Genomic DNA, 27246 nt, shown 5'->3' with positions numbered 1-27246 from the left:
CTTAGAGAATGTTTCATATGCTTATGAGAAGAATGTATATTCAATAGTGTTGGGGTAGAATGTTGTGTAAATGTCTGTTAGGCCTATTTTCTTTAGAGTCCTGTTTAAGTCCAGTGTTCTTTATTTATTTTGTGCTTGGAAGATCAGTACATTTCTGTTTGTAGGGTGTTGAAGTCCCAGCAATTATGATGTTGCTGTTTATCACTTTGTTTAGGTCTAGTACAATTTGCTTTATGAATCTGGGTGCACCTGTATTAGGTACATATTTAGGATTATTATGTCTTCTTGATGAGGTATTTCCTCTATCATTATATAATTACCATCTTTCTCCTTGTTTACTATTGTTGATTTGAAATCTATGTTATTGCTATGAGAATGGGTACACCTGCTTTCTTTTGATTTCCATTTACATGAAATATTTTTTTCCATCCATTCACCTTGAGACTGCATGAGTCCTTGTGGGTTAGATGTGTTTCCTGGAGGCAGCAGATACTTGGCTTGTATTTTTTTTAACCATTCAGCCAGCCTATGTCTCTTTAGTGGGGAATTCAAGCCATTCACGTTGCACTTCTGTTCATTCTGTTGGGTACAATGCCTTTTCACTTCCTTTTACCTCCTGAGCCATTATTTTGTATGGGATCTGAGCTTTAGCTTCTGGGTGATATTACACTGCCGGGTTTCTATTGTGCTGATGGATGTATAATACAGTTCTGAGTACTTGCAGGGCAGGCCTGGTGTTGACAAATTCACTCAGTGTTTGTTTGTCTGAAAAAGTCTATTTCTCCCTCATATAAGAAACTTAGTTTTGCAGGATTCAAAATTCTAGGCTGGCAATTATTCTGTTTAAAAAGACTGAAGTTGGGACTCTGATCCCTTCTGGCTTGTAAGGTCTAAATTGAGAAGTCTGCAGGTAGCCTGATGGCTTTTGTTTTGTAAGTTATCTGATGTTTTTGCCTTATGGCTCACAGAAATTCCTCCTTCGTGTTAACTTTGCCCAGTCTCATGACTAGGTGTCTTGGTGATTGCCTTTTTGTGAGGAATCTCCCAGGTGTCTGTTAAGCTTCTTGTACCTGGATATCTAAATTTCTAGAAAGATTAGGGAAGTTTTCCTCAATTATTCCCTCAAATAGATTTTCCAACCCTTCTGTGTTTTCTTCTTCACCCTCAGCAATGCCAATAATTCCTATGTTTGGCCTCTTTACATAATCCCATATTTCTTGTAGACTTAATTCTTTTCTCCCAATTCTCTGTTCTTTATCTTTGACTGACTTGTTTAATTCGAAGGTTTTGTCTTCAAGCTCTGAGATTCCTTCTTCACCTGGTCTAATCTATTACTGAGATTTCTCCTTTGCTTTCTATTTTCCTGAATGCACTTTTCATTTCCAGAAGTTCTACTTGAATTTTTTAAATAATTTGATTTCTTTAGTGAATCTTTCATTCATTTCCTGAATTTCTTTTTTGTGGTTTCTTTGTGTTGGCTTTCCATTTTCTCTTGCATTTCATTGAGCTTACTTATAGTCCATATTTCAAATTATTTATCTGTCATTTCAATATTCTGATTTTCATTGGTATCTATTGCAAGAGAGCTGGTGTTTCCTTTTGGAGGTATCCTTTATCTCTGATTCTTCATACTTCCGGAGTTCTTCTGCTGATTCCTTCTCATCTGGAACAGATATTTCTTCTTATTTTTGTATTTTCTTTTGTTTGGATAATGGCATGCCCAGTTTATCTCTGAGACAGTAAGTGGTGGTGCTTGTGGGTGAGTATCATCCACATCCTGTATGATTGAGCCAGAAAGTGCTTTATTACATAATGCTTTATTACAAAATATAGATACCTAAACGTTTCTCTAATTTATTTCTGCTCACCATGAACTCTTGCTTCATTCCAGTGATCTGTTAAAATTATAATGGCAATGTGCAACAGAGATCTTTTAAAAAGAAATATATAACAGTTTGACTGGCATGATGTTGGAATTTGATTCATGTACTGCACTTCTCTGCTCTCCACAATGTCTTATTTAACATTTGTTTTCCCCTTGAGTATAGTGGCTAAACTTCATCTTTTGTAACATCACCTATTTTTGTCTTTTATTTCTTATTTCATTTAGCAAGTGCTTACATAGAATATATGTACTGACTTATTTAATCCTTAATAACAACCATAGAAGATAGATGTTATTTCTATTAAATTAGGAAACTGAGGCACAGAGCAGATAAGTGACTTGTTCAGCTAATAAGGAACAGAAATGGGATTTGAAATCAAGCAGTTAGATGCCATATTCTCAACTCCTCTGCTAAACCCTGAAATGACATATGAATTGATGATGACATTTTAAAATGATGTTTATTTTGAAAATTAGCTGGATACAAATCTTATTCTACCAAAGTTATGTGTAAAAGACGTATAAATTGATTCTGTTTCTATCTGTAACATTACTTTAGGTCTGGTGGGTTTTTATGCTATTGGTAAGCCATTCTCGTGAGCACAAGGGACTCTCCGAGGATATAGTAAACAGCCCTGTGTTTCCATGCGTGACAGATATCTGTTCTTTCTGTGGGGTCTTGCTGCTTCATGGATGGGATGTTTCACTCCCAAAGCAGCACACAAGCTCTCCTGTTCTCAGATCTCAGCAAATTCTCTACCATGTTGATTCTTTCCTAGTCCTCTCTGGGGCGCTGAGCACCTGTCCCCTGCTTCCAAATCCTCTGCTTTCTCTTGCCTAGTATTTCCCTCTCCTGAGAAAATGAGAATAAAACACAAAACAAAACAAATTAAAAAAATCCTTAGCAGCTTGAACATAGCAAAAGCAAAAAAAAAAAAAGGAATATAGAAGAAAATACCAGGAAAAATATTACTATTTCACAAATATTTTCCAATATATCATAAAATATTAAAAGGATAAAATTAAATTTTAAGTCAAATATATAACGATTGTATCTTGTTTTGTAGATTTCATATTGTATTATTAACTAAGAGCTTTTCATAATTTCTAAAATGAGTGGGAATAATTTTATTTGCATATAGATGAATGGTAGCCACATAAGGACTCACCTTTTTAAATTTCTCTTATCTGGTTCTCTGTTTCGTGAAGGAGAGAGAGAGAAACTGATGATTACTCCAGGACAAACTAGTCATCTTTCTTCTGCTGCTGCTATTTCCCAGTTCACCACTGTTTGGAGCCATTGCTTTTTGTTTCCTTACTGAGTTTTATTTGCTTAATTTGTATATACTTTTAAAAAACATATACATCTTAGCAGTTCATCAGATATGCATTTCCACTCCCATTAGTATGTGTGTTTTCAGTTGAATTATCACTTAGTGTATTGACCCTTATCTAACTGCAAGGATAAAATGTGTCAGCTTCTGTGGATAGCTTTGCCTCACTGACACTAAGTAGTGTAGGCCACTACTGAAACTATCGAAGAAGCTGGATCTGTGAAATGATATGCAATCTGCAGCTCGCATTGAATTGCATCACTATACTTTGTGTGGCAATTGACATATGCATGTACAGTCAAGATTTTGTTGTTATTTTTGTTCATTTGCTTGTTTGTTTTTTGAAGTGAGCTGGCCAGATATAGTCAATGAATTGTGGAATGAAAGGTTAATGTGGTATATGTTATTATAGATATGCAAGACTATTGTGCCCACTTCTATCTTACTAGAGCAGACTTTCACATCTGCTGAGATGAGGTGATGTGGTTATACATACTGCAACATTCTAGAATATATTTCCCTAACTAGGTGTATGAAGAGTGCCGATTTAGGAACTAACAAGACATTTTTTATTATAGCAGAAACCATGGACAAAAGTACAGTATATTCTCCATAACTTGCAGAAATATTTGTCCAATACAGAGTAATTTGCCTATGGCCTAAATTAAAAATTTTGACACAACTGTCATAATTGTTGCTATCAATGACTCAAAGGCTTTTAGAATATTTTTACCATTTAAACAAAGCTCAGAAAAGAGGTGGCCACTTATTGGAAATGCAATTTTAAAAGTATCTTAATTATTAAATCACATAGAGAGGCTTTTAGTTGAATATCTTCAGTTCTGAATAATGAAAACTACCGGTCTATTCAAGCAGCCGTCAGCTGTCTAGACATACGGTTTTTAGCCTCCTGTAAATGCATGTGATCAATGCACCATTTATTTCTTTTTTGGAATTTTAATCATGAACTTGAACTAATTTGAAGGTAAATAAAAATATTCTAACTGGCTTAATAATTATTTCAAATATTTACAATTTACCTAAAATTATAATGCCAATAACACTTTATGAATTTTTCTGTTATAATATATTTTGTCCAAATGTTTCTGATGACAACGAGTTCTACATGCATAGAATGTTTTGATAATGGTTAGTAATGAAAAGCAAAACAAAACAAAAGGAAACAAAAATGTATGTACTGGGAGTTGAAAGCTAGCCAATAGTGAGGGAAAGAAGAAAAAAAGAAGAGAAGGGAAGGGACGTATTTGTTTTGTGAAGATTACCAAACTTGTCCACCCAAGGATTCAAGCTTCTCATGAAATCGAGTGGACCAAATGGACCCTTGGGTCTCTATAGTCCACATGTAAAGCATCTCAAGTGTGGAGTCATCTGTGGAAACAAACCAGTGTGTGTGACAACAGGCCAGCCCCATCTCCTGTTAGCCAGGGAGGGCAGATTCCATGAAGATTTTGATACAGCCCATTCTTCTATTCTTCTGCTATCCCATGACTAAATCTTAAAACTGTCTATCAAAGCTAGATGACTGTATTTATTAATTCTTGGTTTTTCTTTTTCCTTCTTTCTTTTCTTTCTTAGTGGGACTTACGTGATTGAAATGGGAGAAATAACATTTATTCTTTTGGAGAAAGAACTTACCAAGCATCCAATAGTAACAAAACATGTAAAACACCTGCTCTTTCTCCAGGAAGATCATCTTACAGATCCCACTAAAGTTCCATTTTCGCAAGTTTTTCTTCAATTGCTGAATAAACATAAAGTATTTTTACATAATTTATTACTACCAGAGGACTCTGAATGGTCTTGAACTATATAAAATAAAAAAAGATTTGTGTTACTCTAACTGTCCCTAAAAATATTTCAATAATTCTATGTTTTAAAAACCCTGACTGAATACACAGTATGATCTACCAAGCAATTGATAAGAATCTCTTTTCTATAAATCCAGAGATAGCTCTTAATTGTATTTCCTAACTTTCTGCAATGGCACCATCGTGCTTCATATTATTATCGTTTCTTTTTGTGCTTTGGATATCAATATGCAAAGTAGTTGTTAGGCTGGGGAGTATGTTTTCACTTATATACCAAAATTTTTCCTCCACAGGTCACTTTCCAGTGAAGAGTAAGACATTTTTATTCCTTTTCCCACTTTTCGTTCCATTCTTTTGATTGTTCTCATGTTTATAATTTGGCCAGATGGAACCAGGGGCACAGTCAATAAAACATGCCTGCAGGTGCAAAGACTGGCACCTGTTTAAGCATTGATTTCTCCTTAGATTGTGGCTCCAGGCCTGGCCAGTCTTAAGCACTTAATAAATGGTTGAAATCATGACTACATACAACTTCTGGATGAGAAACAAAAGCAGCTAATTGATTCATGAGGGAATTGAACTGGTAACCTCGGCTTCATTAGTATGAGTATATCCAAATATAATTGTCTGGATACTACATATTTCATAAAGAAGCTTTTAGCATTAACAGTTTGAATGTCATATTTCCCAAATATCACATTTTTTTTCTTTCTACCACTTAGTCAATCAAAATGTGAAAACATTTTAAAATAAAAATTGAGCTCAGAGAAGAGAAACTAACCGCGCTTGTCAGGCTGTTGAATCAAGTCTGTGCGTGAAATCTGACAGAGCCAGTGCTCTCTGGAGCCCTAATGTTGTTGAAGGAAATGAATTGTAGCTTGAGCATAAAGCCTTCCGGGGAGAAAGCCAGCTGCAGATAGTGTCACACTATGCAGGGACATCCTTTGTCACTGAGGAAGGCATCAGAGTGAGCTCAGTTGCTCAAAACCTTTGTTTTTTGCTCTAAACTTTAAGTCACAAAGTATTTGAGAGTCTCCTTGTTTATATTGCCTTGTCTTTTCCTCAAAGTCCCCTCTTCCACCACCAATAGCACCAACAATGAATAAATCCTCAGTCTGAGATCTCGCAGGTTCCCAGCAACTGAATTAACCATATTATCTAGAAAAAAAAAAAACACTGTAAACATAATGTTGTTGTTCTTACTTTAGTAAAATCTCAGGTTTCTCAATAACACCATCCCTCCCAGGAAAGCAATAATGCTGAGAAAAAAAATGACATTTGGATAATTAGTATCTTATTGTTTATTTCACATAGAAAGAATAAACTAACTTACTTATTTAAATCTTTTTGAGTTTGTATGAAGGTTTTTTTCTACTTCTATTGCTTTATGATTCTAAAAATAGAAGGATATTCTTTAATGGTTGAAATAATAATAGTCATCAATGTTTATTGAGCATTTTCTGTACACAAAACACTCATTAAGTAACATGCCTCATTTGATTTTATTCTCAGAAAATGTCTAGGAAAAACGTGGTGTTATTATGCCACATTGGCAAGTGGGAAAATGAGGCTTAATGAGGTTAAGCCTCGCTCAAGTTTTCAAAGAGCAAAAGGTAGAAGTGACTTTTGAATCCAGACAGTTTTGTTTGAGGGCCTGCATTTTAGGCATTCTGTACTACAACCAAAGCTTTGAAAGCTCTTATTTTTTTCTATAAGATTTTACCTAAAATAATTTTATTTATCAAATTTTATAGATTCAATGGAAATTCCAAAGATAGTATTTCTGGGATAAAAGAGAAGACTGTAACTTCTTTGAGGACTCCCCTCTCCCTGCCAAAACTGAAAAACCTGAGCAAAAAATGAAAAGGGGGGGAGAAAAAGAACTAACTTAGTAAATTTACCAACACCATCCATGCAAGGTAAATAGCATACATGAATTCAAAAACCACAGCAAACAAACAAAGAAAATTAAAACAAAACTGTCAGTAAGGAATGAAACACACATTTCTGAGCAGACTAGAAAAGCACAGCCTGGTGTGGTTCCTCACCCCACCCTCAAGCTCACAAGCCTTCTTAGCGCAAGGAAAATTTCCACTAACATTACGCCCAAACCCGGAGGAAAACAGAGTGCTAATCCTTTCTCTCCTCTACTTCTAAAGAACCATAGTGAAGACCCCTAGGGGAGAAATGAAAAAAAAAAAAACAAAAAACAAAGCTCTAGTGGTACACTACAATGGGGAAATGGTCCAAAGTTTAACAGTGTTTCTCCTGCAAGAATGGCCTACCCTTCCTCCCTACCCTCTCTCCAAACTTCATGACATAAAAAGTTGTCCAATAAAATAGTTACAATAACAATTATACACTGTTTATCTGAAATTTCAATTTCAGTACACTCTTGTAGCAAATGAAAATATAAGACATCCAGATAAATTTTACTTTCAGATAAACAATGAATATTATTTAAGAATTTGCTAAATATTGCAAAAAACATACCTATACTAAAAAGTTATTGCTTACCTGATGTTCAAATTTAACTGTGTATCCTGCATTTTAATTTGTTAGATTGGACAACCCTGTTGAGGTAGGAGCCCTAGGATAGGACAAATTAACAAAATCTCAGGATTAAAAACAAACAAAGCAGAGGCCATGTAGTCTAACAAAGATTAGTTGAAAATATTGGAACTCCTATGGAACAACATGTTAAAAATGGATACCTAACAGGAAAAGAAGCCTGGGATATATTTTAAAATAAACATGAGATATATTAACATGATAGTATAACTAACATGAATGTTTGAGGTGTTTAAGGGAAGGAAGATGAGAAGACAGGTGAGAATGCTAAAATCTTCATACTTCAGAGCAAAGGATCAGTAGAAATAAAAACATAGTTAAAGTATTAATGCTTTGTTTTTCTTAATTTAAACCATGATGAGATTTGTAGGAAATAATGTTTCTCATAGTAAATAATAATTCAAAGTTCAGATTTTTTAGTTTTATTTTTCCCTTACCAAATCAAGTAAAAATAAATGGAAAGTTTGAAACATTTTTAATTTTAAAATAGATCTCTTGATTCTGATCCATTTTAATAAAAATATTCCCAGTGTCTGTCTTCTACCTACTTAACAATTTACCTACCAATCTCTCTTGTACATTTCCACTGTTTAATATCTATTTATTCTAAAAAGTTTGTTAGAATGAGATTCACCTAATGATAATGATAATTTCTCAATGGTTGTTTTGGAGTGATTTTGAAATGTTTGTTTTTGTACTTTCTACACTGTTTGATTCCTTGTAGTGAGTATATATAATGCTCATAGAAATGAAAGAATGAATTTAAAAACTGTGATCCAAAATGACAAGATAAGAAGAATGAATAAATATGGATAGTGAGTAATTATTATTTTCTTCTAAGTATTGTTCTATACTTTTTAAAAATCAAAGAAATTCTAAGCATATATACAATCTGGTATCATTTAGAACTAAGAAGCTGAAAGAAACGAGAAGAAAGCTTATAAAATATCAGAAATTATTTTATTTTTACTCAAGGAATTAATCTGCTTTCTTGTAAGGAAAGAGACAATGATGTACATTTTGGGCACAGAAGAAAACAAAAGCAAGAAAAGAGAATAAACAAAGACAAGGGAATGAGAGAAAAACTTTAAAATGCTTCTGTGTAAAGCTGATTTTATAGAAACCCAGCTTTGCATTATAAGATTATTTCATGAAACAATCCTCATTTCCTCCCTTGTACGGGGATTGGTATTATCCCAGGAGAGGACTGTTAAGTTCCCATCTGATCATCCTCTACTGATGAAATTTATTTGCTGTGTACAGAGAAGCAGGGAGAATTAGCACTTCTCCATGCCAATTTTCCACTTAACATCTGGTGAATGTTCTACTCAGAGTGAGAAACGAATAGACTTGTTCCCCGGGGACTGACAAACACATGATTGATGACCTGTGATGTCCGGACACCCGTTTCTCCGTTGTTAGGATATTTCTCTTAACTGCCTTTCCCAGATCTTAAAGATCAAATACCTCATTCTAAAGTACTGGTTATGTTATCTGAGCTGTACTTAACCTAAAATGGCTAACTAGAGTATGAAATGAATTTTAAACAAATAAACCAGGAGAAAAAAGCAACTAAAACAACTTGAGTTAGTTTGCATTTTATTATTTTTACTTCTAGAGTCAATTGTATAGAAATGTTTTGGCCTGGTAGAAAAAAATATGGGTTATATGATATTGGGTAATATCTTATCCAAAATTTAATTTTGCCATGTTTTGCAATAACTTGACCAAGTTAGTTGAGGCATATGTACCCTGGTCTTTTCTTTTAATAAAGTAAATAAGTGGATTAGTTTGGTTGTAGGCTCTCTCGTCTCTCTTTCTGCCCTGTGAGTCCCAAAATTCCTTTGACTGAACCCTGGTGAACAAGCTCACACATATTTTTAATTTTTTTTCCTCAGTGGTGTATGTTTTATTGGAAACCTTAAATACTCTTTAGACAGAACATAATGTCTTCAATCAAGGCTCTTGTGTGGGCTACACACGAAACTGAAGCTTTTTGGATTAGGAGCAAAAAGAGGACAGTACAGAGGACAAATGCTTAGTTTTTCAAAAGGACCCCTCACATGAATGCTCTTCAGCCAGATTATCAGCTTTTGCCACGCTTCTCCCTTGGGTCACACCATGTAGAAGGACTGTTTCAGGAGATGGTCATATTCACCCACCAGAATTTTCTGGAATCTTCTGATGTTTTTTTTCAGCATTACCAGCCTCCCCCGTATGACCTGTGAAGACCTTGAAACCTAGAAAGGCTGAGACAAGAAATGCTGTATTTTCTGTGCAGGGGACGCAGTTAGCTTGTCTTTCTCAGTTCATCCACACCCGGAATGGCAGTGATGTCCTGGAGAGATCTGTAGTCCTGCAGGACCGTTTGCACCCCATGGGCAACATCATAATGCTCATTGCCAACAACACTGGGATCCATGATGCTAGAGGTGGAGTCTAGAGGATCCACAGCTGCATAGATGCCCCCCTCAGCAATAGCAAGGAACAGCATAGTGGTAGCATGCACATGGCCAAGGTGGTGGTCAGGCAGGAGAGTCAAGAAATCAGCAGAAACAGAGAGAGCCTGTGATAGATCCCTTCTTGGTGGTGGTGATTCTTTCCTGCACAGCACCCATGTCAGGGGCCAGGGCAGGCTGATAAGCCCATAGTAGAAGGGATTCTGCCCAATAATGCAGACAACTCTGAGCCAGCCTGGGTGAAGTGAAAGAGGTTATGAGAAAACAGCAGTATATCTTGGCCCCTTTGGTCTCTGAAATATTTAGCCCCAGTTAGTCATCTTATCAGAGCTACCTGCAGGTGAGCACCAAGGTGGCTCATTCATTTGACTGGACAGTGCTACCTTGGAGGTACCATCTTTTAAACTGATAACACCAGAAGCAATAATTTCGTTGGGTATAAGTCATTGCCCTCACTGCCTTGCATTTTCAGAGCATTTAGGATGGGTGGTCATTCCCCATCAAATTGGATGTCAACCACTGCACCAATGACAGACACAATGAGCCTGGTGGTGGTGCCTGCCTTCAGAGAAGGAGATGTTTGCATTGCAAAGTCTCAGGTAGGCTGGACCACTGCGGGGGCAGCCTGCAGTAATAGCTGAGCTTGGGGTAGCGAGGCCAAAAAGCTGAGTCTGTGCAAGTCCCTGGAGCCAAGGAAACAGTCACATGACCCACAAAACTCAACATGGTGGAGTCTGGGTGGAGACTATTTTTAATTTTTTAAAATTATTTTTTTCCACATGAAATTTAAGTTTCTAATGTGAAATAATGTATCACATTTTATTTAATTTAACTTGTTCAGTAAACCAAATGATTGGCCTGCTTTAGACCAGATTCATCCCATAGAATACTCTGCCTTTCTTAAGCATAATCAAATGATAATTTAATTCATGCAAGATTCTATCAGCCTACATTATCACAATTTAACCCATACATACCCTCTAGAGTGAGCATTTTCATTAACTTTTAATATTTTTGTGAGATTTAAGTAGGATCTGACTTACTGTTAAGGAGTTACACAAATGTTAGGCAAAATCACAGGAGAAAGTTATCTTTGATATCCTGTGATACCGAATCCTTTTTTTTCCAGAGAATAGTAATATTTATTTCATTATGGTTTTGAATCAGTTACTTGAGAATAAGGAAACTTAGTATATTAAAAAATATTTTATCTACCAAGCTGATATAGGGGACAGAGTATTTTTTTTTTTTTTTTGAGACAGAGTCTCACTCTGTTGCCCAGGCTAGAGTGAGTGCCGTGGCATCAGCCTAGCTCACAGCAACCTCAAACTCCTGGGCTTAAGCGATCCTCCTGCCTCAGCCTCCCGAGTAGCTGGGACTACAGGCATGCGCTGCCATGCCCGGCTAATTTTTTCTATATATATTTTTAGTTGTCCAGATAATTTATTTCTATTTTTAGTAGAGACGAGGTCTCACTCTTGCTCAGGCTGGTCTCCAACTCCTGACCTCGAGCAATCCACCCGCCTTGGCCTCCCAGAGTGCTAGGATTACAGGCGTGAGCCACTGTGCCCGGCCAGGGGACAGAGTATTTTGATTACCTACTCCTTCTAGGAAACATGATATTTATGCACAGAAGTAGTGCCACATGCTTTGAGGACACAGTCCCATGGGGACTGAAGGTCTGTATGTAGTCTGAACATTCATGTCTATAAAAATTTGTGAGACGTATTATCTGAAGAAACCGAATTCAACAAAAATTAAATAATCAGCTATAATACATTTGGCTTCCACATATTTTGGGATTAGAGGATATATCTACAGCAGTTTGCAGAAGCTCATACAAATATTTCTGGTTTCTGCTCAATGCTTTGAAGGTTATCTAAAAATTAAATAACTAAGATGAAGTTTAGCTCTGTTGTCAGCTGAACTCTCAGAATCCCGAGCAAGACATTTTAGAAGCAGAAGTTACACACTTTGACAAGTGAAATAAACAGAGGTCTCCTTTTCGCAATATAAATGTTGGGGGAAAAATGTTTTTAAAACCTATCTTCATAAAATATACTTTTAACAATGACCTCTTTAATGGCAGGGACATATTTATAAACATCTAATGATGGATTATTGAAATATGAAATCTTTAAGTCACTCCAGGCCCATAGGAAGTTTAAGGACAAGCACATTCTTGTCTTCCTGAACAAGCCAGCTGGGAGTCTGCGTTCTCCTCACCATAGGGGAAATCATTGTTATTACTCACTCAGTCAGTAATAATCTTTTAGTAAGGCTCTAAACTTAATCATCTTTAGTATCTCCACATTAGTATGGCTATAGAGGTTTCCAACAGGATAATGGCTAAATATAAGAAGACAGTGCTACCACCTAAAACATTTTGAATGGAAATAAAAACTAGATATCAAAGGAAAGTTGGTTTTTCACAGTATGTGTCCATACATGTGCATGTGTATTGGCAGGGGATAGAAAAGAGGTAGTAGCTGACTAGTAGAGTTGTAGATAGCAGTTTTTTATGTACCATGTTTGGATGCTCATATTTTCCTTGGACTGTAGGAAGTTTCCCAACTGCTTTAAGAAAGCAATTGAGTACAAGATAGACAGATCATGTAAATGAGAATTAGCTTTTATTTCTTTTTATTTAGTCCAGGTTGTCTACTGGTGAATTAAAAGAAAGAATACTTAAATAAATTGTTTCAAATGATAACCATCCCACTCCTACCAAAATAGCAGGGGAGATAGTTAGGGATTGTGAGCTACCTACACGTTTTGGAAAGCCTGTCCTTTTTGTGACCCTACATACTACTACTCAGGATTTTGAATATTATTTTTAAACCACCACTGATTTTAGGTGAAGTGTTTGTTTATTACTCTTTCAGTACTTTTTAAAGTTATTTGTCATATATATGGAGTGGAAAGGCTTTTTCTCTTTAATAATGTCAATGGAGGGCACATATGGTATATTGAGCTTTACATATCTTGTGATTGATATAAAACATTCCATTCTAGCACCTAGGAAAGTGAATAGTATAGTCAGGATAGAGCAGTATTCTGGGAAACAGAAGTCTGGGTTTTAATTCTTAGTTTACCACTAACTAGCTTTACGATTCTAAAATTTTTAGGGAAGTTATTTAATCATTTCTTGATTTCTGTTTTTTGCTTGTTTGGTTGATTTTTGTTTGTTTATTGGCTTGGTTTCTGACGCTTACAGTTGAAAAATAGAACATACCATGGCACTCTATGGTTTTGTTTTTAGTTTAGGAAACTGAAGAACTAAAAGAAAAAACTGAAATATTCTGTGAAGGATAGGAATCAGTATGTACCTCACTAAAATGAATAAGTTTGATCAATGTTTAATAGTTTTCTGAACAAGATTCAGTTTGGGGTAGAGAGGTTTTTATTAGTCAATACAGGGTCATATACTTACCCATTAGTAAGGGTAAGATCGAGCTCCTGCATGTACAGTCTTATCAAGGCTGTATCAAATGGGGAAGTGTTATTCCCTTAAAGCAAAACCAGAAGAAGAGGCAATAGATCCTGGGCAGGCAATGAAAGAGATTTCCCCTCAGGATAAGTAGTCATTAGTCATTAGTATTCTAATGGCTTTGGTGTCTTTCAACATTCTAAATTTGGTTTATTCTATTTACTGGTACATTATTGGTTGTCATTCTTCATTTATTAATAGAAGTTGCTAGAGACTTCTCTAAGTTCAAATCTTTCATCTTACATGTAAATAATCAAGGTCAATTTTTTTATGTAACATAATTTACTGCGTTTGTGATGTACAGTTTTTCCTTCTTAATATTGTTAACCAATTGAAGAAATAATGAGGTGGAAAAAGACTAGGTAAAATGATGTTAAATAATTATATCCAGGAATACATTAAAACTATGTGATACATTGGAAAGAGTAAGAGATGTTAGATTAGATCAGTTAGTCAGCTTTCATACTACCTGAGTTTTGATATGCTGATAAGGAAATAAGTCTCATTTAAATCTCTGAGCAATCTTATCCTCAGCCATGTTTTCTACTCTACCTATATAATGATGAATCCTGCATCTATATCTAGGGCAGACCTCTCTTTGTGAGCTCTGAGCCCATTTGTCCTACTGATTACTTGGCCTACATATATTCTTTCCAAACCTTCACTTCTTCCAGTGCTCTAAATCTTGGTGAATGGCAAAGCTGGAAACCTTAGAGTCATCTATGACTCTTCCCTCACCGACCACATCCAGTTGTTTAAAAATTAGTTGACTATATCTCCTAAATCACTTTGTTCTTTTTCTGCTGCTCCTTCTCCACTTCCAGTGGCTTAGTTTTTGCTCTCATTGTTACTTCACCTGCATGTGGGAAGTGCCTCCTCCCTGGGCTACATGTTTTCTCTTCACCACTGCTGTCAGAATGCCCCTTCTGAATACAGATCAGACTATTTTATCTCTAGCCCTTGAAAAACTTTTGGTGATTCCCAGTAGATTAAAACCCAGGATTATTGCATGGTATACAAAGCCTTTTATGAGCTGGTCTTTGTTTGATATGTCATCATTATTTCCTTCCATTTCTTCTTAGTACTCAATGCCTGAGCAATAACAAATTGCTTACAATTCCCTTAGTCTATTAAGCTCTTGCTCAAATGTTACTTCCTCAATGAGACCTTCTCTGACCGGTATAATTGACATTGTAAACCTCTGCCCAGCTCTGTCTATGCCCCCTCTCTAAGTTACCTTTCTTTGTAGTCCTTATTAGCAATGGACATATTCTTTATTTAGCTTAATTAATTATTCATTGTCTACATCTACTTGATTGATTGTGGGCATCATAAAGTACAGAAATTTCTTATCTGCTTTGTTAACTGGCATATCATCAGTTTCTAGAACACTACTTGGCAATGGTAGGCACTAGATAAATACTTGTTTAAAAAAATTAATCAATCTCTCCATGTATCTCCATGTGCTATTCTCTCTCCTTTTGCTCAACTTTTATTCCCAGTTCAAACCCCAGTTTTTACCTCACCTGGAAGACTTCTTCAACCATCCTCCCCATTGCATTCTTCGGGCTCTTGTCCAAGGTACTAATGAAGGGGAGTGGAGCGGGAAGAGGAGCTTCAGCCTGCTAATGTTCTTTACTGGGAATCAGTTGTTTTGCTATCAACCCAGTCTAGGAACATAGCATGCTCTGTAAGTTGAAATCTTTTTCTTACTCTCACAAGGTCACTTCAGGGTTTCAACTAAAGATATATATTTTTCCCTTAGCTTCATGCACTGGCATAAAAAATCCTTCCTCAGATATTCAGATGGATAACTTGGCCATCACAGGAATTCTCCAAATTGTTCCTGCCAGTCTCCCCATCTGATTGCAACCCAGCCTGGGTTTATTAGGCCTCTTTGAACATGGTCATTAACACCATGCAATTCTTCCCTCTCGGAATTAATAGAAAGCTGTCATGTACCCCAGTCACTGTCCTGTCTGTATGCTTGAAAGAGGAGATACACTTTGATCTATGTGGCTAACTTGCTAATTGATTAATACAGCATGCTGCCTCCTATTGAGGCATTCACAGAAGTGGAGAAAATTAATAAAGGAACAGAATTTTAGTTCTATAATAACCATTATTATGGTGGTATGAATAAATTGGCTTACTCCTAGGCAGTGTGCAGTAATGGGAAAGGGATGCCATGGAAACATATATGGGCCTGGATTGGAGTTCTCATTAACTGTGTGACTTTGGACAGATTGTATGACCTCTTTTAACCTCCTTTTCTTCACCCATTAAAATCAAGATATTAATAAAAATATCTACCTTATGTGACTTGCAAGCATTACATGAGAATATATATGTATATTTATATTACATCAGATTTTGTATATATATTATTTACACACCTGACATGCATTTATTAAACAAGTATTATTTGTCAGGCACTGCTAAAGGATTTGTAGTGTCGGGTCTTAAATGATTTATAATCTAACAAAAAAGATAGAAAAATAAAACATAAAACAGAAATAAAAATAGGCCAAGCAAGCTGCCGGCGTGCGTCTCAGCCCAGGGAAAGTCTCCCCCAGGGCCGCTGGCGGGAGGAGCGAGTGGTACTGCTGAAAGAGTGTATCCCGAAACCACCAACAGATAGGAGACCTTGAGAGAAGCTTGGCACCCGTGGCCTCAAAGGGAAAGGTACCTGCTGAAAGAGAGTGGTTTTAGGTTTACAAAAAAATTGATTCAAAAGCACAGAGGAAGATGGTAGTCCAGAAGCAGCCGGTGAGCACGCTGCTCTCAAGGAAAGCAGTGTAAATTGCAGGCGGATGATTGTCTACGAATAGCTCTTCTTGGAAGGAATGCTGTGAAATCACAGAGGAGCGACATAGGACACTGGCAGTGAAGGAGAAGGTGACCCGTTGATACACTTGACAAGATTGAAGGTAACTGCGGGGAGGCTTCTACACGTCGGGCAGTTTTGGAGAACAGAGGGCTGAATCGAGAGAGAGCTCTCTCTGCCACTACAGGCCTCTGCCTGGGCAGGCTGGGGACCTGCCTGGAGTCTGTGCGGAGTCATCGCACCAGACGGCAGGCCCAGTGGGGCCTGGGTGGCAGCTGAACCTGGGTTTCTGCAGCTGAAGCCAGCCTGTACTTTGGGTGCACAGCACCCGCTTTGCCCCCGCGGCCTTCACGTTGCCCCCGCGCGGCTGGGGAGGGAGCGGACTCGGCGGAGGCTCCTCAGAGCCGTACCCCGTGGCTGGCAGCCAGGTGCCCCTCTCCTACAGCACGACCCGATCTGAGCACGGAGGCCGACTGGGGCACTGCAGGCTCAAACTTGGGAAGCTTTGGGCGACTGCCTCAGCGGGTCCCGGGGCGGGGGGCGGCGAGAACTCTGCAGTACCTGGGCTGCTGGAACCCACTCCGCCCGCGGGACCTGGCATCTGTGTGGTCCCCAAGACTGCGGAACAGCCCCTGCCTGTTCAGCCCCGACTCTGCCCTCCAGGATGGATCAGCCTGCCACCCGCAGGGTCCCGCTTCTGGCGCCACCTCAGTGCGGGCTGGGCTCTGAGGTTCTCACACTGGAGCCCGAGGCTCTGTCCCCTGAGGCTCCAGGGCTTCCGCCAGGCCTGGGACATTGCCCCCGAGATTCCAGCACTGTACCTAGATCCCAAGAACCCACCTCTGATCCTCCACCACTGCCTAAGAGCTGGCAGAGCTGCTTCAAGGTTCATTACCCCACCAGGTACCTCCCAACCTTGAGCCGCCAATACACTGGGACCTGGTTAGAGCAAAGGCTCACAGCCCGGGAACCCATGAGCACTGTCTAGACAGCCTCAATCGGCTGCCATTGTCACCTCTGCAGGGAGACCCCAGGTAGAGCAATCCCCAAAACATCAGCCGCAATGGAGAGGGGAGGCATCACATTACCAGACATCAAACTGTACATCAAACTGTACAGCATGGTATTGGTACAAAAACACATAGACCAATACAACAGAATAGAGAACCCAAATATGAAAGTATCTACCTACCGCCAATTATCTTTGACAAAGCAGACAACATACACTGGGGAAAAGAAGCCCTGTTCAATAAATGGTGCTGGGAAAACTGGATAGCCAGATGCAGAAGATGAAACAGGACCCCTATGTGTCACCACTCACAAAAATTAATTCAAGATGGATAAAAGACTTAAATGTGAGGCATGAAATCACAAAGATTCTAGAACATAAGTAGGGAAAACTCTTCTAGATATTGGCTTTGGCAAAGAATTTATGACTACAACTACAATGGCAATTACAGCAACAGGAAAAATAGACAACCTACACAATAGGAGAAAAATATTCACAATCTGCACAGACAATAAAGGCTAATATCCAGAATCTACAAAGAACTCAAACGAATCAGCAAGAAAAAAAAAGCCTATTAAAAAGTGGGCAAAAGACATGAACAGAAATTTTTCAATAGAAGATAGACAAACTACCAAGAAACATATGAAAAAATATTCAACATCATTAATCATTAGGGAAATGTAAATTAAAACCACAGTGCGATATCACCTTACCCCTGTTAGAATGGCTTTTATTAAAAAGTCCACAAACAATAGATGCTGGTGTGGATGCAGAGAGAAAGGAACACTTATACACATCCTGGGGGGACTGCAAATTAGTACAGCCCTTAAGGGAAAGAAAATGCAGATATCCCAAAGAACTAAAAGTAGATCTACCATTTGATCCAGCAATCACACTGCTAGGTATCTACCCAAAGGAAAAGAAGTCATTTTATCCTAAAGACACCTGCATTCAAATGTTTATTGTAACACAATTCACAATTACAAGGATTTGGAATCTACTCAAGTGCCCATCAATTCATAAGTGGATTAACAAATGTGGTATATGTATGCCATGGAGTACTATTCAGCCATGCAAAAGGATAAATTAATTCCTTTTGCAGCAATTTGGAAGGAATTGGAGACCATTATGCTTAGCAAGATATTTCAAGAATGAAATAACAAACACCACATGTACTCATTATTAAATTCGAACTAACCGATGGGCACACAAGTGCACAGAGGGAAGTAAAAGTCATTGAAAATTAAGCAGGGGGAAGGGAAAGAGGAGGGTAAAGGCAAAAACCAAATTAATGGATGCAATGAACACTATTTGAGTGATGGGCACATTTATAGCTCTGACTAAACCATGTAACAAAAGCATTTGTACCCCCTTAATATTTTGAAATTAAAAAAAGTATATGGGAGGATGTACAGAGGTTGTAGGCAAATACTATGGAATTTTATATAATGGACTTGAGTATCCTTGGATTTTGGTATTCACAGGGGGTTCTGGAACAAATTCCCTGCAGATACCAAAGGACAACTATACCATACTTTAAATATTGGTGGGCTATTATATTGTTTATAGTTTTTCACCAATAAAACCACTATTATAAATACTATGAAAAAACATAAATAATAAAAATAAAATCTAATATTTAGAGATCGTTTATTATATACCCAGTACTATTTTAAGCACCCTATGTGTATAATACATCTCATCTTTAGGATAATCCTTTGAAATAAGTGCTGTTACTATACCTACATTATAGTTAATGAAGACATTGAATTACTGATATGATAACTAATTTGCTACAGGTCACACATCTAATAAATAGTGGATCCTGGGTTTGAACCTAGGGACTAGCAGATTTGGGGGTGTGAATATTGAAGGAGCTGAATCTTATACCTCATTATGATGACTAGCCAGTCTCTTGTGCCTCTTTTCTTTATCCTGTTTCATCTTGAACAAGTTTTCTATTTCTCTGAGCTTAACATTATATTATTTACACATAGAGTCAGGAACTTCTTTGTAAAAGCACAGTATTAATCTCTCCTTATTCTCCACGGTTGTTTGACAAGATGGAGGAGTCTAGGCCTTCAAATGACTGTCAAGAATGCAGTTGTGTGTTGGACAATGAGTGAAATGAATGTGTGTGTGTATATGTGTGTGGGCACTTAACAGCAGACAAGTGTTAATCATGAATAACAGAAACAGAGAAAAGTACAGGTAAGAATAAAAGGTGATCAATTTGTGGGAGTTTATATCTGATAGATGCTATTTTCTTGATAAAGCAATATTTAAATTAATCTCAATGTGAAAGGAGAAGGGAGAAGGGGTGCTGAGAATTTTATAATTTATCTTAGAATTTAATGAATTCCACATTCAAGTAAACTATTGGACTTATAAATCACAGAAAGAAACTAATAATTTTATACCTTTACAAAGTATAGTTCTTGAAGAAAACTTAATCAATTGCATTGGATAAAATTCCATGCAATGACATGACCTGGATCCATCTATTCACTGAACATCTTTGTCAGTACAATTGCTTTCTTTGGGTGTATGCATGCTGAGAATCAGCTTCATTCTCTTAAATGAATACCTCAACCAAATGCCAGAATTGGGCTAAGAGTGGGGACAATGGGATTTAAATTTTTCTCCTTCTAGATGACAAGTGAAATTTCATAGTCATATCTACTTTAGCGTTATATATTGGTGTCCTTAAAGAAACTTGTCATTTCCCAAAAAGGACTGGTGAGTCAATAGAAATTGCTCAGAGCAACTGCTTCGTCTTATTCCCTAAGGGGACAGTAACTAACAACGAGTCAGACACTGTACCTGTCTTTGCATAACTGTTACAGCATATAGTTTAGCAGTTTATATTCAATTTATCTGTACACTGCTCAGCAAAGTTTAGCATTTAAAAGAATGTAACATTAAGTCAGCAAGATCACTTATAAAAGTAGGCCTAAAGAAAGTGTCTGAATTCCATTTGAATTTCCACCTGAACTTCTGAAATGCTGATCCACTGGCAGGCACTTCCACGAACACTTGAAATTGTTCTTTGACACCATCTTGGACTAAAATAAACCTTTCTTTGGGTTTTGCAAACTCCATGGGAAACTACAAAATGTAAGGAAGGTGCCAGACGCAAAGATCAGCAAGGCTATAAAAGGACCAACAGCCCAATGTTCCAAACGTTTCTTCTCTGGTTAGAAATTTTGCACAGAGCCTGAAAGATGAAAATGAGAACAGGAATGAGCAAGGGCTGCATAGAGAAAATACTTGAGACTTTTAAAATAAAAAAGAAATGAGAATTTTGCCATTTGTTCTCATGTCTTTACTGTCTTCCTCCAGATCCCCTTTACCTAAACTATACTCTGTTATCATGCAGTTCTTGAGCAAATGACATTGGCATTGAAGCATTTTTGAAAAAAAAAAAAAAACAAAAAAAAACAAAAAAAAAACAACTCTATCTTAAGGTAGTCAGAAAAAAATGAAAGAAAATTTTAGAAAAAACTTAGTATAGAATGGAAACACTTTGGTTGTTAATATTTTGGTCAGATATTTGTATCAGTTTATTTTCTCCAAATCAGTAATTCCTCTCCATGTACGTTCATGGACATGTTTTTCATGTATTTTTTAAAATGTTCTTGATGTGAAATAAATTTAAGCTTATCCAAGGTGCAAGTTTCTATGACACGGGCTAAATATTTAGCATATTTGTTATGAGAATTTGAAATTATTGTTTTCTTAGTGAAAAGGAATATATTCTAAAAGTGAAGTAGTCTTTTTACAAAATTCCATATATTACGTGAAAAAAAACAGAGCTAGAAAAATTCAGCTCATATTCTTAAGTAGCAGAAGCAGATAGTTTCTTGTGGTTTGCTTACTTTTGGGGAGTAGGCCTTTACTCCAATCCATGAAAATTAATTGTAATTTGTTGATTTATTCAAGGTAATCCCTCAGTTTTTCCTTAGTGATTGATTTAGTGGTGGGTAAGTGACCCAGTTCTGACCAATGAAGTGTAAAAAGAGGACTGCTGGAAGTAGGTGGTCTTCTGGAAAGGGTTTGATTTCCTGGTAATAAGGGCAAATATTGTTTTCTTCTTAACACCCTTCTTCCAGCCTTAAGCAAGCTCTTAATGTTGGAAGACGTGGTGGCCAGATTTTGACCAGAACACAAGCCTGAGGTTAAAAATTTAACAGGTAAAGATGATGAACTGAAAGTACAACTGCCTGTGGCCTTGATGGCATTTATAAGCAGCTGACCATACAAGAAACTGCTTATTTCTGTGTTTCTTATCTATTAGATTAAGTCAATGTCAGTTTATCTTCCTATTTTTTGAGGCTGAGGATATCCCTAATGCAAAAAGCTTCCATTGATTCCACTATATTTTAATTTTATTTTTAAGTAACATGCAATAAAATTAACTATTTTTGTTGTACAGTTCTATAAATTTTAATAGCTGTATAGATTCATGTAACCAGCGCCACCATCGGGATATAGAATAGCTGCATCACACTCTCTAAAATCTCTGTCCTGCAATCCCTTTGTAGTGACACCCTACCCTGCTTCTAAACCCTGGCACTCACTGATCTGCTCTCTGTCACTATAGATTTGTCTTTTTGAGAATGTCATAAAAATGGAATTGTACAATGTTAAGTTTGTTCCAGGCGGGAACCCGAAAAGTATGTATAGGATAGAATGCGATTAATGGAAAACTTAGGCTTGTAAAACAATAGCCACAGGAGTCTGGAGTGTCCCCAGGTTGTAAAACAGACACATGCACTAGCATTCCCGTCCCCCCTGATAAGGACGAAGCTACTCCCCCTCTTTTATCTATGCAGCATGAGACCCAGGCTAGGGTCCCAGAAATTGGTTGTTTAAAAAAATTTTATTACAGCGGCTGTTCTGGCCCAGGTACTCACTCTGACCGGAGAAACCCTCTATAAAACCCAAGGCTTTCCCCTCTCTTGGGATGGACTTTCTTTTGGCCTCCACCCATTTGCACCCAGATGCTCAAAATACACAGCATTTTGCTACACATGAGGCTTCCTGTGTCTCCTTCTCGGGTTAGGGACCTAACATACAATATGTAATCTTTGAAACCAGTTTATTTCACTCACCATAATGATTTTGAGATTCATTCAAGTTGTCACAGGCAGTTAATTTGTTCCTTTGCTCTGTTGAGTCTATTGTGTGGCTATGCCAGTGTTTGTTTAATCATTAACCAACTAAAGGACATCGGGTTGTTTCTAATTTTGGAGAATTATGAGTAGAGCTGCTAAAAAGATTTGTGTAAAGGTTTTGGTGTAAACATGTGTTTTCACTAATCTACGGTAAATACTCAGGAGTAGGAGTGCTGAGTCATATGTTAAATATATATTTTACTTTGTGAGAAACTACCAAACTGTTTTCCAGAGTGGCTGTTTCATTCTGCATTCTTACCAGCAATGAATGAGCGCCCCAGTCATCCACATACAAAATGTTTGATATTGTCAGAATTTTTAAATTTTAAATGATTTTAATGTGTAATAATCACCATATATCTCTTCATGTGTTTACATTATCTTTAATTACTCATCAATATTTTTGCAGCTTTCTGATGATTGTGGTTATGCTATCAATTCTGTCATTAAAGCATTTTGAGTACCATTTGGATCTTCTCCACTTCTGTGCCACCCAGTGGCCAGTGGAGATTTGAGTAGCGACATACATCTTGGTTCAGTTTTCTATCTGTGGTGTACTGTTTAGGGTTAGAACCACATATGTACAGCTCAAAGGTGAACTCAACAGTTTATAAACTAATTTATAGGATCACTTTCCTAAGCCTCTCCCTGTTTGCAATCTCATTGGAACTTTCTGATTCGCTGGAAATACTCTGGTTGGAAATATGGGATTTTTTTTGACTGGTATTGACACTCATTTCCCTTGTATGTACTCATGCAAGCAATAGGAAAATAGAGTCACACAAAAGCAATAGCGTATACCCCTCATTTGGGGGCCACAGTTCCCCTTATCAGAGGGGATTTTTCTCTTTCTCCAGAGTGCTAAGCATCTGTGGGCCATCATGCTGGGGCAAGAGACAGCAATGAAAAGAAAACAAATGGCAGATTTCTTCTCTCTCTGAGCATTATGAAACCCCTTTTCTAATTCTCAAACCAGAGATGAAGACTTCTCCTGAGCTTCCGGTGTTCATTCTGATGCCTCCTTGCAGATTCGAGGCTTTTCTGAAACCAGGTTGGGGAATACTGGAGAGATATAAAAATGATAAACTCACCACCCTTTCAGAGTACTTCTAATTCTGGTCTTCTTCCACAATACATCTGTTACTACTTTCAGAGTCCTTGAATAGCTGCTCTATGCTTTGTGTCCAAGATTTACAGGTACAGTCAGTGGGAAAGGTAGGATGGAGGGTGCTTTCAGCATTATACCTGGAAATGAAAAATAATATATTTTAATAACAGCCCCAACAACTGGTTATTTACCATGTATGTGGTACTGTGGCAAGGGCTTTTCTTGCTTTATACTTTTTTTTTTCTTTACTTATGAGCAGTATATAATTCAGTGCTATTATTTGAAATAAAAAAATTGGAACTCAGAAAATTTAAACAACACCTCTAAGATTACACAGCTGAAAAACTATGTGCTACAGAACCTAAACCTATGTTATCTGACTCTAGCGTTTAGTTTCTTTGTCATTCAATGCTAACCTACCTTCCAAGGGATTCATGGTATCCAGGAAAACAATAAAGCCAAATGTTACTAAAATTGAAGTGCAATAAGCTTTTTGCTAAATAATATAGTTCTGGCAAATTAAATATACTGGGCTAATAAGGAATTTTCATGTTATTGGAATAATTTAAAAATATTAGAGTGCTTCCTTGTATAAGTTGTTATAAAAATTATCATTATACTTTCTATATAAAATATGTCAGTCAGTGCTACTTATACAACCAGCTTTTGCTATATTTTTTGTGCCTTCTCCAACTGACTTTAAGTTTCTTATAGTAATTTATTTTTGTGACATTTTCTGGGAGTTTGTCATGCGGTGTCCATCACATCAATAAGTAAAACTATAAAGATGACTAATGTATGTTGTAATACAATTTGACACACCATCTAGAAATGATTTTGAAGGTTCTGGTAAGCTGAATGGCTGTACAGTCATTCAGGTTTGGTCAGCCACTAATCTCTTCAACAAAATATAACTGGAGGGCATTACCTGTGTCAAAATATACCTTTATCAAGAAGTTATTAGCTAGAAGAAAGGAAAACTTGCCCTTCCATATAGGCACAATCTCTCCGTCTACCTCTCTCTCTCTTTCCCTTTCTCTCTCTCGTTTTGTCTTTCCACATGTACACACACTAGCAGAATATTATTGTGATAAATAGTGCAGATGTTGTCCGAGAACCTAGGTTTGAATCCCACTTAGTCACCTACTAACCAGATAGATGACCTTGGGCAAGATATTTATTTCACTGAAAATTAGTTCTCTTGCTACAAAACAAATATGATGATACTATTACCTTTCTCATAGTGTTGAGGATTCAATGATATCGTACATGTAAAACACTTGGCCTCATGCCTGGTTATTGTGTAATCACTAACAAGTTCATTATTTATCTATTTATTTTGGTTGTATACGTATGCATTTTGCCCTGAAATTATGAGGATGTATAGATCTGTATTTTACCATCATCACAGTAACATATTAGTTCTATGAAGGCAAATAATTATACATATATCTATGAGGTATGATTACAATTGAATGAAAAATAAAAACTTTGTCATTTGGAGGGGTTTTTCAGATTAAAATTCATTATTTCCCTCTTGATTATCTCAGCCTGAGGTTAATAAAGTAACCTGGTGTTCTTATGTAGTGACCTTGCAAAGTAATTTGTTTTGTAGCATCAGACAACAGTCATTCATTGTTTGGAATGAGTCGTTAATTTTATTTGACAGATATGAAGACGGTATGAGAATTCAGGTGCAGCCTACAGATTACCTGTCTCAGCTGACTTAACCAATGACATCATTCTACTTTCTCCTGTCCAATCACATTTGTCCTGAATCTCTGACCCACTCATGCCGGGTCCAGAATATACTTTTCCAAATGACCTGAATCATGACTAATAACATTTGTGTCTGAGGTTTCCATCTATCCTGCATGATAAATAGAGGCTGAAGTTTATTAATATTTTACCATCTGTGTTTGAAATTTCTTGGGGAAATAATCAACTATTCATAATTCATTGAAGAAGACCTGGTATTTTGTATGTACTTTCGACTGTCACTTGCTCTCTCTTAAAAATATTTGTATATTTGTTTTGAAGAAGAGCTCAAATGAATAAGGCACTCTCTTTTAGCCATATACCTTTCCATTTTATTGTGATTTAGCTAGCTGAATTGTGTTCTATATTTAAGCCAATCCACCAGGTATTGTTATTTGTTCAATAGTCTCCACTAAAATGATGATACTAATATGAACAAAGGACACTTCAGCAGCACCTGCAGCTGCTGAAGGTAGCACACTACTTAGATTTCATGACTGATTGACTTCTCCAGCCAAACATTAACAAATATGGGGAAAAGGGGTAGATATTATTTCTTTCTGTTTAAAAGATAAGCCACTATATAGAAATTTTATAGGTTTATGCAAGGATGCATAAACTTCCCATAAATAGAAAAATGTGTTAATGTCAATACCGAGAGAGAGAAAAATCGGTGGGGAGAGAAACATGAAGGTAAGTATTATAATTACTCATATTATTAATGATTCACCACTGATGTCTAATAGAAAAGTGATTATTTAATTTTGCAGCTGATCCATATTTAGTAAAGACCCACTATACTTAAGGCAGTGAGAGTAAGAGAGACACACTCCTTGCATTAAGGTTCATGCAATGAAGTTAGCATACAAATAATTATCAATTTAGAAAGAGCCTGTGAGGATATATGAACAGAATAACTCACCCAATGCTGAGGAGTAAACAAAGGCCTCCCTGAGGGAAAAGTGACTAGACTGAGACCCGAGGGTGAAGAGGAGTTTGGTGGCTCACCTGTACAAGCCCAGCACCTCTCTTTATCTCATTTCTTCAGGTAATATTACCGTTCTTCATGGGGGTGGGGGAGCATTCTTCCCCATCCCAATCACAAAGTTGTTCAGATTTCCAGTTACATTTCCCATCTAACTCCGTTTGACAAGTATAGAGCCTAAAACCCCACAATTTCATGTTGGGGGGAAGTTGTGGCACTTGAATTTTGGTTCAATTGCTATTGATCTAGAGATGACTGTGAACTAAACTGACAGAAGCATTGCATTTCCCTTGAATTCTCCTTGGTTTAACTAAAGAGAACATATTCTTTCTTTTCACTGATCTCAAGGCATAACTCAGTAGTACTTGTACCTCCTGTTTTCCCAAATAATGAAGAAATCTAAAGCATCAGCAGCATTCACCATCTGAAGAGCAGGCAGTCCTCTATCTCTGGAGTCTCGAAGGCCTCAGCATCATCCTCAGTAGTGTGCTCTTCACACAGAAAACTTTAGATTGCATATAGATCATGCTTCTCAAGCTGGGTATGTGAAAATGTGTGTAAGGATATTTAGAGCCATGCTTACGTATACAAAGCCAGAAATATATACAATACTATCTTTGACAACATTGATTTCATTCAAAGATTTGTGATAAGTGTTAATAATTTAACATGTAAGTAGCTGAAACTATTTTACATTAAAAGAAACATCGATAAATTAAAGAGTAGAATGCAAAATTTGAAGGCATTTTTAAAGGTTATACTAGCCCTTTAAATATTTCAAATTGTAGGTAATACCTTCGGGCTAAGCCCCAAG

General features: G+C 37.0%; 1 pseudogene; it reads right to left on the bottom strand.

Annotated features, from left to right (window-relative positions):
- Positions 1-9665: 9665 nt before the first annotated feature.
- On the bottom strand, positions 9666-10544 carry LOC123648147 (annotated as a pseudogene).
- Positions 10545-27246: the final 16702 nt, after the last annotated feature.

The sequence above is a fragment of the Lemur catta genome, chromosome 12 (genome assembly GCF_020740605.2).
Source record: "Lemur catta isolate mLemCat1 chromosome 12, mLemCat1.pri, whole genome shotgun sequence".
Classification (NCBI taxonomy): domain Eukaryota; kingdom Metazoa; phylum Chordata; class Mammalia; order Primates; family Lemuridae; genus Lemur; species Lemur catta.
Note: the sequence above shows the minus strand (reverse complement) of the source record. Positions and strands in the feature narration are given on the sequence as shown.